This window comes from Armigeres subalbatus, chromosome 1 (genome assembly GCF_024139115.2).
Source record: "Armigeres subalbatus isolate Guangzhou_Male chromosome 1, GZ_Asu_2, whole genome shotgun sequence".
In the NCBI taxonomy this organism is placed as follows: Eukaryota; Metazoa; Arthropoda; class Insecta; order Diptera; family Culicidae; genus Armigeres; species Armigeres subalbatus.
In genome coordinates this window covers 294,194,896-294,209,210 of record NC_085139.1, presented here as the reverse complement: position 1 = coordinate 294,209,210, position 14,315 = coordinate 294,194,896, and the positions used below count along the sequence as shown (strand labels likewise).

General features: G+C 44.2%; 1 pseudogene; it reads left to right on the top strand.

Moving 5' to 3' along the window:
- Positions 1 to 10,925: 10,925 nt before the first annotated feature.
- LOC134207460 (vesicle transport through interaction with t-SNAREs homolog 1A-like) lies at positions 10,926 to 12,170 on the top strand (annotated as a pseudogene).
- The last annotated feature ends 2,145 nt before the right edge of the window (positions 12,171 to 14,315 follow it).

The window sequence follows — 14,315 nt, the reverse complement described above, 5'->3', positions numbered from 1 at the left end:
GCTGCTTTCCACGGTGAATTGGAACTTTTGTATGAATCTGTAAATACATTTTCATAAACAATATTGCGCATAATAAGAGTAATATTCAATACGGAAGGTAAAATATTTCCACTATTGATAGTTCAACTTTTGGATAGAAGATACTCACGATCAAATAACAATACATTATTAGGAATGTGATTTTTGAATCTTAAGTTGAAACAACTTTAGTAACCGAGAAGAAAAACAATTCATGCTGAAAAGCAAATTACGCCAATAAAAATAGTTGTTATCTAGGCCAACAAATAAATGTAATGATGTCAAGCATCTAGATACAATGTATAAAATGTATATAAATATATTCTTTTTAAATCAGTTGAGTCAAAATAGAGAATTTAAAACTCAATAAAAAAAATGTTTCATCCAATATCCTCCTTTCATGAAGACATTAAATAACATTTGCCCCCAGCACACTTTTTAAAACTATACGCTATATTTGTATATATCAACACCATAGAACAGTGCATAACCATCAAAATAACATGAATGATAAACACTTACCTGTAATATATCTAGAATAGAATATATATACTCTCCTTATCCATTCACTACAAAACCAATAATTCTTGTGAATGGCCAAAATAAACACCCATCCATATACGCTCCACACATTAATCATAAAACGCTCACATAAACACACAAGTTCTCTGGCGTGCCTCTATTTCACTAACAAAATTTTTGGTTATGTTTATTCTCACCAACAGCGATGGATTAATATTTTGTCATTTTGATTTTCTCTCTTCATTTTCTTGTGCTTTTTCTGTGTTGGGTTTCCCCTCAAAACCAGTCACAAACACTCTCCATTAAGTGATCTCTCGACTTTTCTACATCAAAACTTTGGCTGGTCCCGTTCTCGCAAGCAACAATAGATCATTTTTCACCCTTACCCTTCCTCTCTTTGCTTTTCTTATCCACCACACCACACTATGACCATTTACAAGCACTCTCCACTAAGTCCGCATCTCTCTCCCACTCCACTAAGTTTGCATCTCTCTCCAATTTTTCTTACGGTCAACTAAAAAAAACTATCCATCCAGCCATTTTGTTTTTTCAGAGGAGCGTCAGTTTCACAAAACTCGTGTTTTTCTTCTTAAATTCATTAACAAACTTATCCTTCAACATACCTTAAACCGCGAATGATTCTTTAACCCGCTCGTCGCCAATTGTAGGGATTTAAGTTATTATTTATCTTTAGATTCTTTATTTATAATTTGATCACAGCACTAGACACTACCGCTCTATACCGTTCACGTCCTCGTAGTCCCTCTCCTCGCGAAGCCGTGCTCCCAGTTTTCCGTCTTGATATCCATGGTCTGTAAATAATCAGGTTAGTATATTCGAAAACCAAGTAATGTGTTTGTAAGCATTCTATACAGAACCCTACAAAACCCACCCGATTAAAAGATATCGAAAGCATTTGTTAAATTACAGTTCGATAACTGCAATATGTTTACTTTTCAGTTATTGTCGCGCTTATCTTTTTCTAGAATGCTGCGGTGGTCTTACACTCGCAGGCTCGACTGCGAAGGTAAACGTCAAGATAGCCGCCGTGTTAAGAGATAGGCAGAATTTTCCCGCTCAAAACAAAACCACGTGCTTTTCGCGAAATGACAGCAACGTTTGATTGTAAATATTAGTGAGAGGCAACCGGAGTCACTGAGTACATGGAGAGCCAATTAATTGCATATTATTCTGCTCGGCTGTACGAAAACCATTTTTTTTTGTTAAATATCTTGGCTGTGGAGATGCACCAAGAGATGCACAGTATATGTTTCGAAATGGACATATTGATATGAAATTTGCGAAAAAGAATCCACGTGTCTTGGAGGGACTCGAACCCTTAACCTCCTTTTTTTTTCCTTGTTGGGTATTTTGGAGTGCGATCCTCTCGTTTAATAAACAATGTGCACTCGCTTGACTGTGGATATACAACAGTAAAGCACATGTGGAGATTGGACAAATCAAGCATCCGAAAGATATTCAATTTGCAAAAAAGAGAGCTAACCGCGGTGGAGGTTGGTACTCGGATTCTGATGGGTTTTCCGCAAACGTGACCTTTAAGTGGTCTTGTTGTGTAGGGGCTATCACGCCTATCTAGAGAGTAGGAGGTTGAGGTTCAGGAGTCTCTCCAAGACACGTGGATTCTTTTTCGCAAATTTCATATCAATTTGTCCATTTCGAAACATATGCTGTGCATATGCACAGCCAAGATATTTAACAAATACAAGGAGAGTGTTTAACATGGCAAGTGCATATGATGGGTGAGATTTTCATTGACTCTGTTGTGTTTAGTGACCGTTGCGATTACCTGAGAAGCAACCAGTAGGAAGCCGCAGTATTCTATTTTATCTCGAGAAGCATAATATCGAGATAAAATAGAATACTGCGGCTTCCTGCTGGCTGCTTCACAGGTTATTATTTTTATTTTTATTTTTTTGTATGGAGCTTCACAAAATTCATTGTTTTATAAAGGAATAAACGTATTCAATTCGATGCCTATACACATCAAGCGTGCAAGGACACTATCACAGTTCAAGAGACTTTGTATTTCACACGTAAAAGCTGTTTTTTAAACTCATATATTTAAGTTTTTGGTATTGACTAATTGTGTATCTTGACGAAGTTTGTGATAACGGATGTCTTTTCTTGAACAATGTAAATGATTTTTTATTTCATTAGGGCGCTTATAGACTATTTTTGTTCGCCTCGATGATGATGATGGTATTTTATTTATTGATTTGTATTTTTACATTCTTTTGTGTAGTCTACAAATGTTTGAGAATCGCGCGCGAATACAGGTATAAATGACTTTTTATGATTTTATAATCAATACTTGAAACATTTGGAACTATTTGAAGGATACTATAAAAAGTAGTGAGCTCTCAGATAGAACGCGATTTTATCGAGACTTTTGGTATCTACGGAGAGGTAACACAAGTTTTGAATTTTTTCGAGTAAATTAAATTGATTGGTACTAGCGAGAATAGTTTGAGTACGCGCTTCTTGACGAAACTTTTGGCATCATGCGAGAGGTATCACAAGTTTTGTAACTTAATCGGACTCGCTGTACCACTGATGATGCTTGCAAAACTCTGTGGTGGAATTCAACTATTTCTTTTTACTAACTTATGTTTTTTGCTGTATAGCGATGTTATTTGTTAACGTTATTTATATCTGTGGAAATAATCGGATCGTTTATTGTTTGCCAAATCTGATTAAAATTGATCATTATTAATTATCTTAAAGATAAATCGTCTAGCTCAAACCTTTGTAGGGGTATGTGGCGGGACCATCATCAACATCATCATCACAGGTAATCACAACGGTCACTAAACACGCAGGATACCTTGGGGAATCCCTGGAGGATTCCTTGGGGAATCCCTGGAGGATTCCTTGGGGAATCCCTGAAAGATTCCATGAGGAATCCCTGGAGGATTCTTTGAGGAATCCCTGGAGGATTCCTTGGGGAATCCCTGGAGAATTCCTTTGGGAATCCCTGGAGGATTCCTTTGGGAATCCCTGGAGAATTCCTTTGGGAATCCCTGGAGGATTCCTTTGGGAATCTCTGGAGGATTTCTTTGGGAATCCCTGGAGGATTCCTTTGGGAATCCCTGGAGGATTCTTTTGGGAATCACTGGAGGATTTCTTTGGGAATCCCTGGAGAATTCCTTTGGGAATCCCTGGAGGATTCCTTTGGGAATCCCTGGAGAATTCTTTGAGGAATCCCTGGAGGATTCCTTGGGGAATCCCTGGAGAATTCCTTTGGGAATCCCTGGAGGATTCCTTTGGGAATCCCTGGAGGATTCCTTTGGGAATCTCTGGAGGATTCCTTTGAAGAATCCTGGAGGATTCCTTTGGGAATCCCTGGAGGATTCCTTTGAGAATCCTGGAGGTTCTTTGGGAATCCTGGAGGATTCCCTTCGGAATCCCTGGAGGATTCCCTTCGGAATCCCTGGAGGATTCCCTTCGGAATCCCTGGAGGATTCCCTTCGGAATCCCTGGAGGATTCCCTTCGGAATCCCTGGAGGATTCGCTTTGGGAATCCCTGGAGAATTCCATTGGGAATCCTGAGAGGATTCCTTTGGGAATCCTGGAAGTTCCTTTGGGAATCCTGGAGGAATTCCTTTGGGAATCCCTGGAGGATTCCTTTGGGGAATCCCTGGAAGTGATTCCTTTGGGAATCCCTAGATGTTTCCTTTGAGAATCCCTGATGAATTTCTTCGAGACTCCGTGCAGAATTGCTTTGAGAATCCCTGAAATATTTCTTTGGGAATCCCTGGAAGATTCTTTGGGAATCCCTGGAGATTCCTTTGGAATCCCTGGAGGATTCCTTTGGGAATCTCTGGAAGATTCCTTTGGGAATCCTGGAGGAATTCCTACAGGAATCCTGGAGGAATTCCTTTGGGAATCCTGGAGGAATTCCTTTTGGGAATCCCTGGAGGATTCCTTTGGAATCCTGAGGATTCCTTTGGGAATCCCTGGAGGATTCCTTTGGGAATCCCTGGAGGATTCCTTCTGGAGGAATCCCTGGAGGATTCCTTTGGGAATCCTGGAGGATTCCTTTGGGGAATCCCTGGAGGATTCTTTGGGAATCCCTGGAGGATTCATTGGGAATCCCTGGAGGATTCCTTTGGGAATCCCTGGAGGATTCCTTTGGGGAATCCCTGGAGGATTCCTTTACAGGAATCCTGGAGGATTCCTTTGGGAATCCCTGGAGGATTCCTTTGAATCCTGGAGGATTCAAGGGGGAATCCTGGAGGATTCCAGGGGGAATCCTGGAGGATTCCAGGGGGAATCCTGGAGGATTCTTTGGGAATCCTGGAGGATCCTTTGGGAATCCCTGGAGGATTCCTTTGGGAATCCTGGAGGATTCCTTTGGGAATCCCTGGAGGGTTCCTTTGGGAATCCCTGGAGGATTCCTTTGGGAATCCCTGGAGGATTCCTTTGGGAATCCCTGGAGGATTCCTTTGGGAATCCCTGGAAGATTCCTTTGGGAATCCCTGGAGGATTCCTTTGGGAATCCCTGGAGGATTCCTTTGGGAATCCCTGAGGAGGATTGGGAATCCCTGGAGGATTCCTTTGGGAATCCCTGGAGGATTCCTGGGAATCCCTGGAGGATTCCTTTGGGAATCCCTGGAGATTCCTTTGGGAATCCTGGAGATTCCTTTGGGAATCCCTGGAGGATTCCTTTGGGAATCCCTGAGGATTCCTTTGGGGAATCCCCTGGAGGATTCCTTTGGGAATCCCTGGAGGTTCCTTTGGGAATCCTGGAGGATTCCTTTGGGAATCCCTGGAGGATTCCTTTGGGAATCCCTGGAGGATTCCTTTGGGAATCCTGGAGGATTCCCTTCGGAATCCCTGGAGGATTCCTTTCGGAATCCCTGGAGGATTCCTTTCGGAATCCCTGGAGGATTCCTTTCGGAATCCCTGGAGTATTCCCTTCGGAATCCCTGGAGAGTTCCTTTGGGAATCCTGGAGGATTCCTTTGGGAATCCCTGAAGAATTCCTTTGGGAATCCCTGGAGGATTCCTTTGGGAATCCCTGGAGGATTCCTTTGGGAATCCCTTTGAGGTTTGCTTTCGTATTCTCTTGGAGGATTCCTTTGGGAATCCCTGGAGGATTTCTTGTGGAATCCCTGGAGGATTCCTTTGGGAATCCCTGGAGGATTCCTTTGGGAATCCCTGGAGGATTCCTTTGGGAATCCCTGGAGGATTCCTTTGGGAATCCCTGGAGGATTCCTTTGGGAATCCCTGGAGGATTCCTTTGGGAATCGCTGGAGGATTCCTTTGGGAATCCCTGGAGGATTGCTTTGGGAATCCCTGGAGGATTCCTTTGGGAATCCTGGAGGATTCCTTTGGGAATCCCTGGAGGATTCCTTGGGAATCCTGGAGGAGTTCCTTTGGGAATCCTGAGGATTCCTTGTGGAATCCCGGGAGGATTCCTTGTGGAATCCCGGGAGGATTCCTTGTGGAATCCCGGGAGGATTCCTTGTGGAATCCCGGAAGGATTCCTTGTGGAATCACGGCAGGATTCCTTGAGGAATCCCGGGAGGATTCCCATTTGGAATCCCAGGAGGATTCATCGTGGAATCCCTGGAGGATTCCTTGTGGAATCCCGGGAGGATTCCTTTGGGAATCCTGGAGGATTCCTTTGGGAATCCCTGGAGATTCCTTTGGGAATCCTGGAGGATTCCTTTGGGAATCCCTGGAGGATTCCTTTGGGAATCCCTGGAGATTCCTTTGGGAATCCCTGGAGGATTCCTTTGGGAATCCCTGGAGGATTCCTTTGGGAATCACTGAAGGATTCCTTTGGGAATCACTGAAGGATTTCTTTGGAAACTCCTGGAAGACTCCTTTGGGAACCCCTGCACGATTCCTTTGAGAATCACTGGCAGATTTCTTTAGGAATCGCTGAAAGATTCCTTTGGGGACACCTGCAGGATTCCTTTGGGAATCCCTGAAGGATACCTTTGCGAATCCTGGAGGATTCCTTTGAATCCCTGGAGGATTCCTGTGGGAATCACTGGCAGATTTCTTTAGGAATCGCTGAAAGATTCCTTTGGGGACACCTGCAGGATTCCTTTGGGAATCCTGGGAGGATTCCTTTGGGAATCCTGGGAGGATTCCTTTGGGAATCCTGGGAGGATTCCTTTGGGAATCCTGGGAGGATTCCTTTCGGAATCCCTGGAGGATTCCCTTCGGAATCCCTGGAGGATTCCCTTCGGAATCCCTGGAGGATTCCCTTCGGAATCCCTGGAGTATTCCCTTCGGAATCCCTGGAGGATTCCTTTGGGAATCCTGGAGATTCCTTTGGGAATCCCTGAGGATTCAGAATCCCTGGAGGATTCCCTTCGGAATCCCTGGAGGATTCCCTTTGGAATCCCTGAAGGATTCCCTTCGGAATCCTGGAGTTCCTTTGGGAATCCCTGGAGGATTCCTTTGGGAATCCCTGGAGGATTCCTTTGGGAATCCTGGAGGATTCCCTTCGGAGTCCCGGGAGGAGTCCCTGCGGAATCCCTGGAGGATTCCCTTCGGAATCCCTGGAGGATTCCCTTCGGAATCCCTGGAGGATTCCCTTCGGAATCCCTGGAGGATTCCCTTCGGAATCCCTGGAGGATTCCCTTCGGAATCTCTGGAGGATTCCCTTCGGAATCCCTGGAGGATTCCTTTCGGAATCCCTGGAGGATTCCTTTCGGAATCCCTGGAGGATTCCCTTCGGAATCCCTGGAGGATTCCCTTCGGAATCCCTGGAGGATTCCTTTGGGAATCTCTGGAGGATTCCACTGGGAATCTCTGGAGTATTCCTTTGGGAATCCCTGGAGGATTCCTCTGGGAATCCCTGGAGGATTCCTCTGGGAATCCCTGGAGGATTCCTCTGGGAATCCCTGGAGGATTCCTCTGGGAATCCCTGGAGGATTCCTCTGGGAATCCCTGGAGAATTCCTTTGGGAATCCCTGGAGGATTCCTTTGGGAATCCCTGGAGGATTCCTTTGGGAATCCCTGGAGGATTCCTTTGGGAATCCCTGGAGGATTCCTTTGGGAATCCCTGGAGGATTCCTTTGGGAATCCCTGGAGGATTCCTTTGGGAATCCCTTGTCCCTTGAATCCCTGTGAGTTAGAGTGTGTTTCCCGGTGTTGAACGTTCACCGATAGCTGTCAGAAAGACTTTTCATATATTTCGATTTTTTCGGCAAAAATAACAGAATCTTAAAAAATCACTCGCGCGAACTCGGATTTTTTTGTTTTTATCCCTGGAGGATTCCTTTGGGAATCCCTGGAGGATTCCTTTGGGAATCCCTGGAGGATTCCTTTGGGAATCCCTGGAGGATGCCTTTGGGAATCTCTGGAGGATTCCCTTCGGAATCCCTGGAGGATTCCCTTCGGAATCCCTGGAGGATTCCCTTCGGAATCCCTGGAGGATTCCCTTCGGAATCCCTGGAGGATTCCCTTCGGAATCCCTGGAGGATTCCCTTCGGAATCCCTGGAGGATTCCCTTCGGAATCCCTGGAGGATTCCCTTCGGAATCCCTGGAGGATTCCCTTCGGAATCCCTGGAGGATTCCCTTCGGAATCCCTGGAGGATTCCCTTCGGAATCCCTGGAGGATTCCCTTCGGAATCCCTGGAGGATTCCTTTGGGAATCCCTGGAGGATTCCTTTGGGAATCACGCAGAAAAAACTACGTTAAAAACAAACATATTCTAGGTAAATCCAAACATAAATTCAGTTTGCTCTGGCATCAAAAATAAATCTGTTTGGAACAAACATATTGTTGCATTTGAAGCGAACAAAAACTTTTTATTGAATCAAATGTGCGTTTCAAGTTGTTTTAACTATCTAAATGTTTGAAGCAAACATGGATATTATTGTTTTGGGTCGACCCCTCATAATATTTTCTTATCAATTCTACCAATTTTCATATTCTGGTAGCATTTGACTACCAGATTTCACAATTCCAAACGTTCATATTTCATTTACTTACCTTTCTGTACCTGAAAAACATCCCTATCCTCGATTTGGAAGCAAGAAAACATATGCTTCTACTTTTGCTCCTGCTCCTCTGCTGACTTCCGATCGGATCCGATCCGAACTCGAGTTTTTGTTTACTTTTGCAAGAGCGAGCGAGGGACTGTCCACTAGTGTATGTATAAAACAAACAGGAATTCAATTTGGTTTTAAAAATAAATATGTTTGATTCAAACATATTACCATTTTGAAAATAAACATGTATATTTTTGAAGCAAATGGATGAAATTTGTATCCGTGATCCCTGGAGGATTCCTTTGGGAATCCCTGGAGGATTCCTTTGGGAATCCCTGGAGGATTCCTTTGGGAAGCCCTGGAGGATTCCTTTGGGAATCCCTGGAGGATTCCTTTGGGAATCCCTGGAGGATTCCTTTGGGAATGCCAGTAGAATTCCGTTGGGTATCCCTGTAGAATTCCGTTGGGTATCCCTGTAGAATTCCTTTGGGAATCCCTGGAGGATTCCTTTGGGAGTCCCTGGAGGATTCCTTTGGGAATCCCTGGAGGATTCCTTTGGGAATCCCTGGAGGATTCCTTTGGGAATCCCTGGAGGATTCCTTTGGGAGTCCCGGGAGGATTCCTTTGGGAATCCCTGGAGGAGTCCTTTGGGAATCCCTGGAGGATTCCTTTGGGAAATCCTGGAGGATCCCTTTGGGAATCCTGGAGGATTCCTTTGGGGAATCCCTGGAGGATTCCTTTGGGAATCCCTGGAGGATTCCTTTGGGAATCCTGGAGGATCCCTCTGGGAATCCCTGGAGGATTCCTTTGGGAATCCCTGGAGGATTCCTTTGGGAATCCCTGGAGGATTCCTTTGGGAATCCCTGGAGGATTCCTTTGGGAATCCCTGGAGGATTCCTTTGGGAATCCCTGGAGGATTCCTATGGGAGTCCATGGAGGATTTCTTTGGGAATCCCTGGAGGATTCTTTCGGGAATCCCTGGAGGATTCCCTTCGGAATCCCTGGAGGATTCCCTTCCGAATCCCTGGAGGATTCCCTGGAGGATTCCTTCTTTAATCCCTGGAGGATTCCTTTGGGAATCCCTGGAGGATTCCTTTGGGAATCCCTGGAGGATTCCTTTGGGAATCCCTGGAGGATTCCTTTGGGAATCCCTGGAGGATTCCTTTGGGAATCCCTGGAGGATTCCTTTGGGAATCCCTGGAGGATTCCCAAAGGATTCCTTTGGGAATCCCTGGAGGATTCCTTTGGGAATCCCTGGAGGATTCCTTTGGGAATCCCTGGAGGATTCCTTTGGGAATCTCTGGAGGATTCCTTTGGGAATCTCTGGAGGATTCCTTTGGGAATCTCTGGAGGATTCCTTTGGGAATCCCTGGAGGATTCCTTTGGGAATCCCTGGAGGATTCCTTTGGGAATCCCTGGAGGATTCCTTTGGGAATCCCTGGAGGATTCCTCTGGGAATCCCTGGAGGATTCCTCTGGGAATCCCTGGAGGATTCCTCTGGGAATCCCTGGAGGATTCCTCTGGGAATCCCTGGAGGATTCCTCTGGGAATCCCTGGAGGATTCCTTTGGGAATCCCTGGAGGATTCCTTTGGGAATCCCTGGAGGATTCCTTTGGGAATCCCTGGAGGATTCCTTTGGGAATCCCTGGAGGATTCCTTTGGGAATCCCTGGAGGATTCCTTTGGGAATCCCTGGAGGATTCCTTTGGGAATCCCTGGAGGATTCCTTTGGGAATCCCTTGTCCCTTGAATCCCTGTGAGTTAGAGTGTGTTTCCCGGTGTTGAACGTTCACCGATAGCTGCTTTTCATATATTTCGATTTTTTCGGCAAAAATAACAGAATCTTAAAAAATCACTCGCGCGAACTCGGATTTTTTTGTTTTTATTTTGATTTTTTCAAATAAATCGATAAAATTTAAAAAAACATCGGGAAATTGTTGACTGGTGTCGTTGTTGCGGACTTTTCAACCGATAACTTTTAAAACCAGGCCTATGCTAAGAGCTCATGTTTAGTATAGCCAACACCAACGCCGAGCAACGTGCGTCAAATCTACAAAAACTTAACATCATAAAACATCCAAATTCAGCTTTCTTCAATATGCAACTTTAATCGGGAATATTCATTAAATGTGACTAATGAGTTTAATTGATTCAAAACTTATCTACATGATCAATTTTGATTTTACTTACATGCAGAACAACAATTTGTCTTCTAGTTTACCGTTAAAAGCTTGAGCAGAATCTAAAAAATAAATTCTGCTCTTTTAGTGTTGTGGATATTTTCAATTATCAAGCCACAATAATTGGTGTTGTTGACGATTGTTGACATCTCATGCAACTGACAGCGGTCTATCTGCACACTGTGCCCAGGACATGGTGGCTATTTTTAGGTGAAGGGAGTTAGATAGGGATGTCTATACCCTGTTTAAAACCCTCTCATTACTCGGTGCTGACACAGCAGCGGTGCCAGTCCTACACTGAAATAATCGTTGCAGTAATTATTACCGTGAAATCATTTTTCACATTACTATTTTAAGAATAAGTTGAAAAAAATATATACATTATTGATATAACTTCATTGTGCTTGATATAACCATGCGCATAGTTAAATCAATAACTATCCATGCTGAAGAAAATATCCACAACGCAACATTAAAGCCGCCATATTGAGAAGCGACACATTTGTTGTCAGGAATTGAGTGAGTTTGTTTCCATGAAATTTATAAACCCGTAATAAACAGAATAATCTGGATCTAAAGTAAGTATTTTTCATACATAGACTATTGTAATTCTAAGATTTAACAAAAAACACTTTTCTAAATCACAGCCTTTATTACAGCCTGAAGATGTTATAATCTTACATATTGCTTGGCGATGCAGAGTGCCCCGTTCCCGACAAAACTCCCGAATTCGTGATGTTCCACAGGTAAATCGACCGGAATACACGTCCCGTTTGAATCAGGTGGAGTGGAAGAGACTGCAGCAGGAATTTCGAATGCAAAAACGGATCGACCGAAGGGAGTGGCCGGCTACGATTCGGCGGATGAGTTCGATCAGATTGGTATTCAGCAGGATCAGAAGCGTCGGCTGCTGGACAATAGCGAACGGTTGGAGCGGACGGGTAACTACCTGAGAGATAGCTACCGGGTGATGCTGGAGACGGAACAGATCGGAAGCCAGGTACAGCAGGATGTGGGCGAACAGCGGGAGACCATTCAGCGAGTGAGAGGATGGGTTAGTTAAGTATAAATAAGGGTTGGACAATCCGTGATATTGGTTCTTTTTTCAGTTGCGTGAAACCGATGCTGAGTTGGGTCGTTTCTCGAGATTGCTGAATTCTGTGATGGCGCGGGCGTTGAGAGAGAAGATTTTACTTGTAGCTGTGGCTGTCGAGCATTACTGGCATCAAGTACCAGGTTTCTTTAGATCCGGTGTTGATTTCAGTCGCGATGCTGGCTCAGATGAAGTTTTCGCTGGATGTTCGTCATTCCCGTCAAGATGTTGCGGATGGATGAAGAATGCATGATTTTATCGGGTTTATCCTGTTATTTTCAACCGGGACATTCCGCATAATTTTCATTTCGATTTCTATCAAATCAATTATGTACAACATATGTGTAATAATCTAAATGTTTAGAAAAATAAACAAAAAAAATAAATGAGCTCCATTTTTTATTGAATTTTCAAAATACTATTCCCAATTAGCAAATTCATTTTTATTTTAAAAGCGCCGCATAGTAAATTTTATTACTGGATTGTAGTTCATAAACGTGATAATTTTGACTGTTCCATTTTGCGTTTAGGCCATGGTAAAAGTAAACGCTTATTAAGTTTGGTACAAACGCAACATATAGTCTGCACAAATCTAGTGGCGTTGTGTTTTTAATTTAACTCTACAATATAGTAATTTCATCTGCAAAGCTGCTCTCAGTGTATACTTCAACCTAGGATAGGATGTGACAACTCAATTGAGACTGCCTTGTTGTTTTTTAGTCGAATGCTCTGACGAGGTGGTCGCCAGTGCAGCCAAAGTAATTTGGTACAAAATCTTCCAAATATCATGTATCAAAATTTGATGTTTTTCTTCCCGTTCCATCCACTATTTATGTAAGAGAAGTGAAAGACTAACAGAGAGAAGTTTTCGCTACTGAAAAAATGACTTCTAGATCGAAAATGACGGAAAGGTGAATGATAATGATTAAAATCAACAGTTTTAAACCTTGTAACCCTTGATAATAATTTATATAGCGTTTGCAGTTCAATATAAATTTATTTCTTACTGCAAAAACTGGTACTCAAACATTTTCGTACTGACTACTTGTCAACCAGGATAGGATACTAAGTAGTCAGTAAAATCGTACTGATTTGCTGTCACAATCGTACCGGTTGTTGATTGGTTGAATATGACAATCGATTACTTGATTGGTAGCGGCGCGTTTTCCGTATGGCAGCATGTTGTTAGTTTGCCGTGTTGCTGGTTTTAAAGTTGATATTACAAAATACGAAAATGTTTGAGTACCAGTTTTTTGGTAAGAAATAAATTTATATTGAACTGCAAACGCCATATAAATTATTATCAAGGGTTGTACAGGTTTAAAACTGTTGATTTTAATCATTCATTTTCATTTCATTCATTCATTTATTTAGTTAACATCTAAACAGATAACACTGAATCAACAATTTGACGCCACAATACACGGTTCGAGGCTGCATCTCTCCATCCTCGGATACGCCCCACGCTCGCCAAGTCGTTCTGCACCTGGTCTGCCCATCTCGCTCGCTGCGCTCCACGCCGTCTCGTACCTGCCGGATCGGAAGCGAACACCATCTTTGCAGGGTTGCTGTCCGGCATTCTTGCAACATGTCCTGCCCATCGTACCCTTCCGGCTTTAGCTACCTTCTGGATACTGGGTTCGCTGTAGAGTTGGCGAGCTCGTGGTTCATTCTTCGCCGCCACACACCGTCTTCTTGCACACCGCCAAAGATGGTCCTAAGCACCCGTCTCTCGAATACCTGAGTGCTTGCAAGTCCTCCTCGAGCATTGTCCATGTATCATGTCCGTAGAGGACAACCGGTCTTATTAACGTCTTGTACATGACACATTTGGTGCGGTGGCGAATCTTTTTCGACCGCAGTTTCTTCTGGAGCCCGTAGTAGGCCCGACTTCCACAGATGATGCGCCTTCGTATTTCACGGCTAACGTTGTTGTCAGCCGTTAGCAAGGATCCGAGGTAGACGAATTCCTCGACCACCTCGAAGGTATCCCCGTCTATCGTAACACTGCTTCCCAGGCGGGCCCTGCCCCGCTCCGCACCGCCCACAGGCATGCACCGTGTCTCTGCCGCATCTACCACCAGTCCAACTTTTGTTGCTTCACGTTTCAGGCGGGTGTACAGTTCTGCCACCTTTGCAGATGTTCGGCCGACAATGTCCATGTCATCCACGAAACAAATAAATTGACTGGATCTATTGAAAATCGTACCCTGGCTGTTACACCCGGCTCTCCGCATGACACCTTCTAGCGCAATGTTGAACAACAGGCACGAAAGTCCATCACCTTGTCTTAGTCCCCGGCGCGATTCGAACGAACTGGAGTGTTCGCCCGAAATCTTCACACAGTTTTGCACACCATCCACCGTTGCTTTGATCAGTCTGGTAAGCTTCGCAGGGAAGCTGTTCTCGTCCATAATTTTCCATAGCTCTACGCGGTCTATACTGTCGTATGCCGCCTTGAAATCAACGAACAGATGGTGCGTTGGGACCTGGTATTCACGGCATTTTGAAGGATTTGCCGTACAGT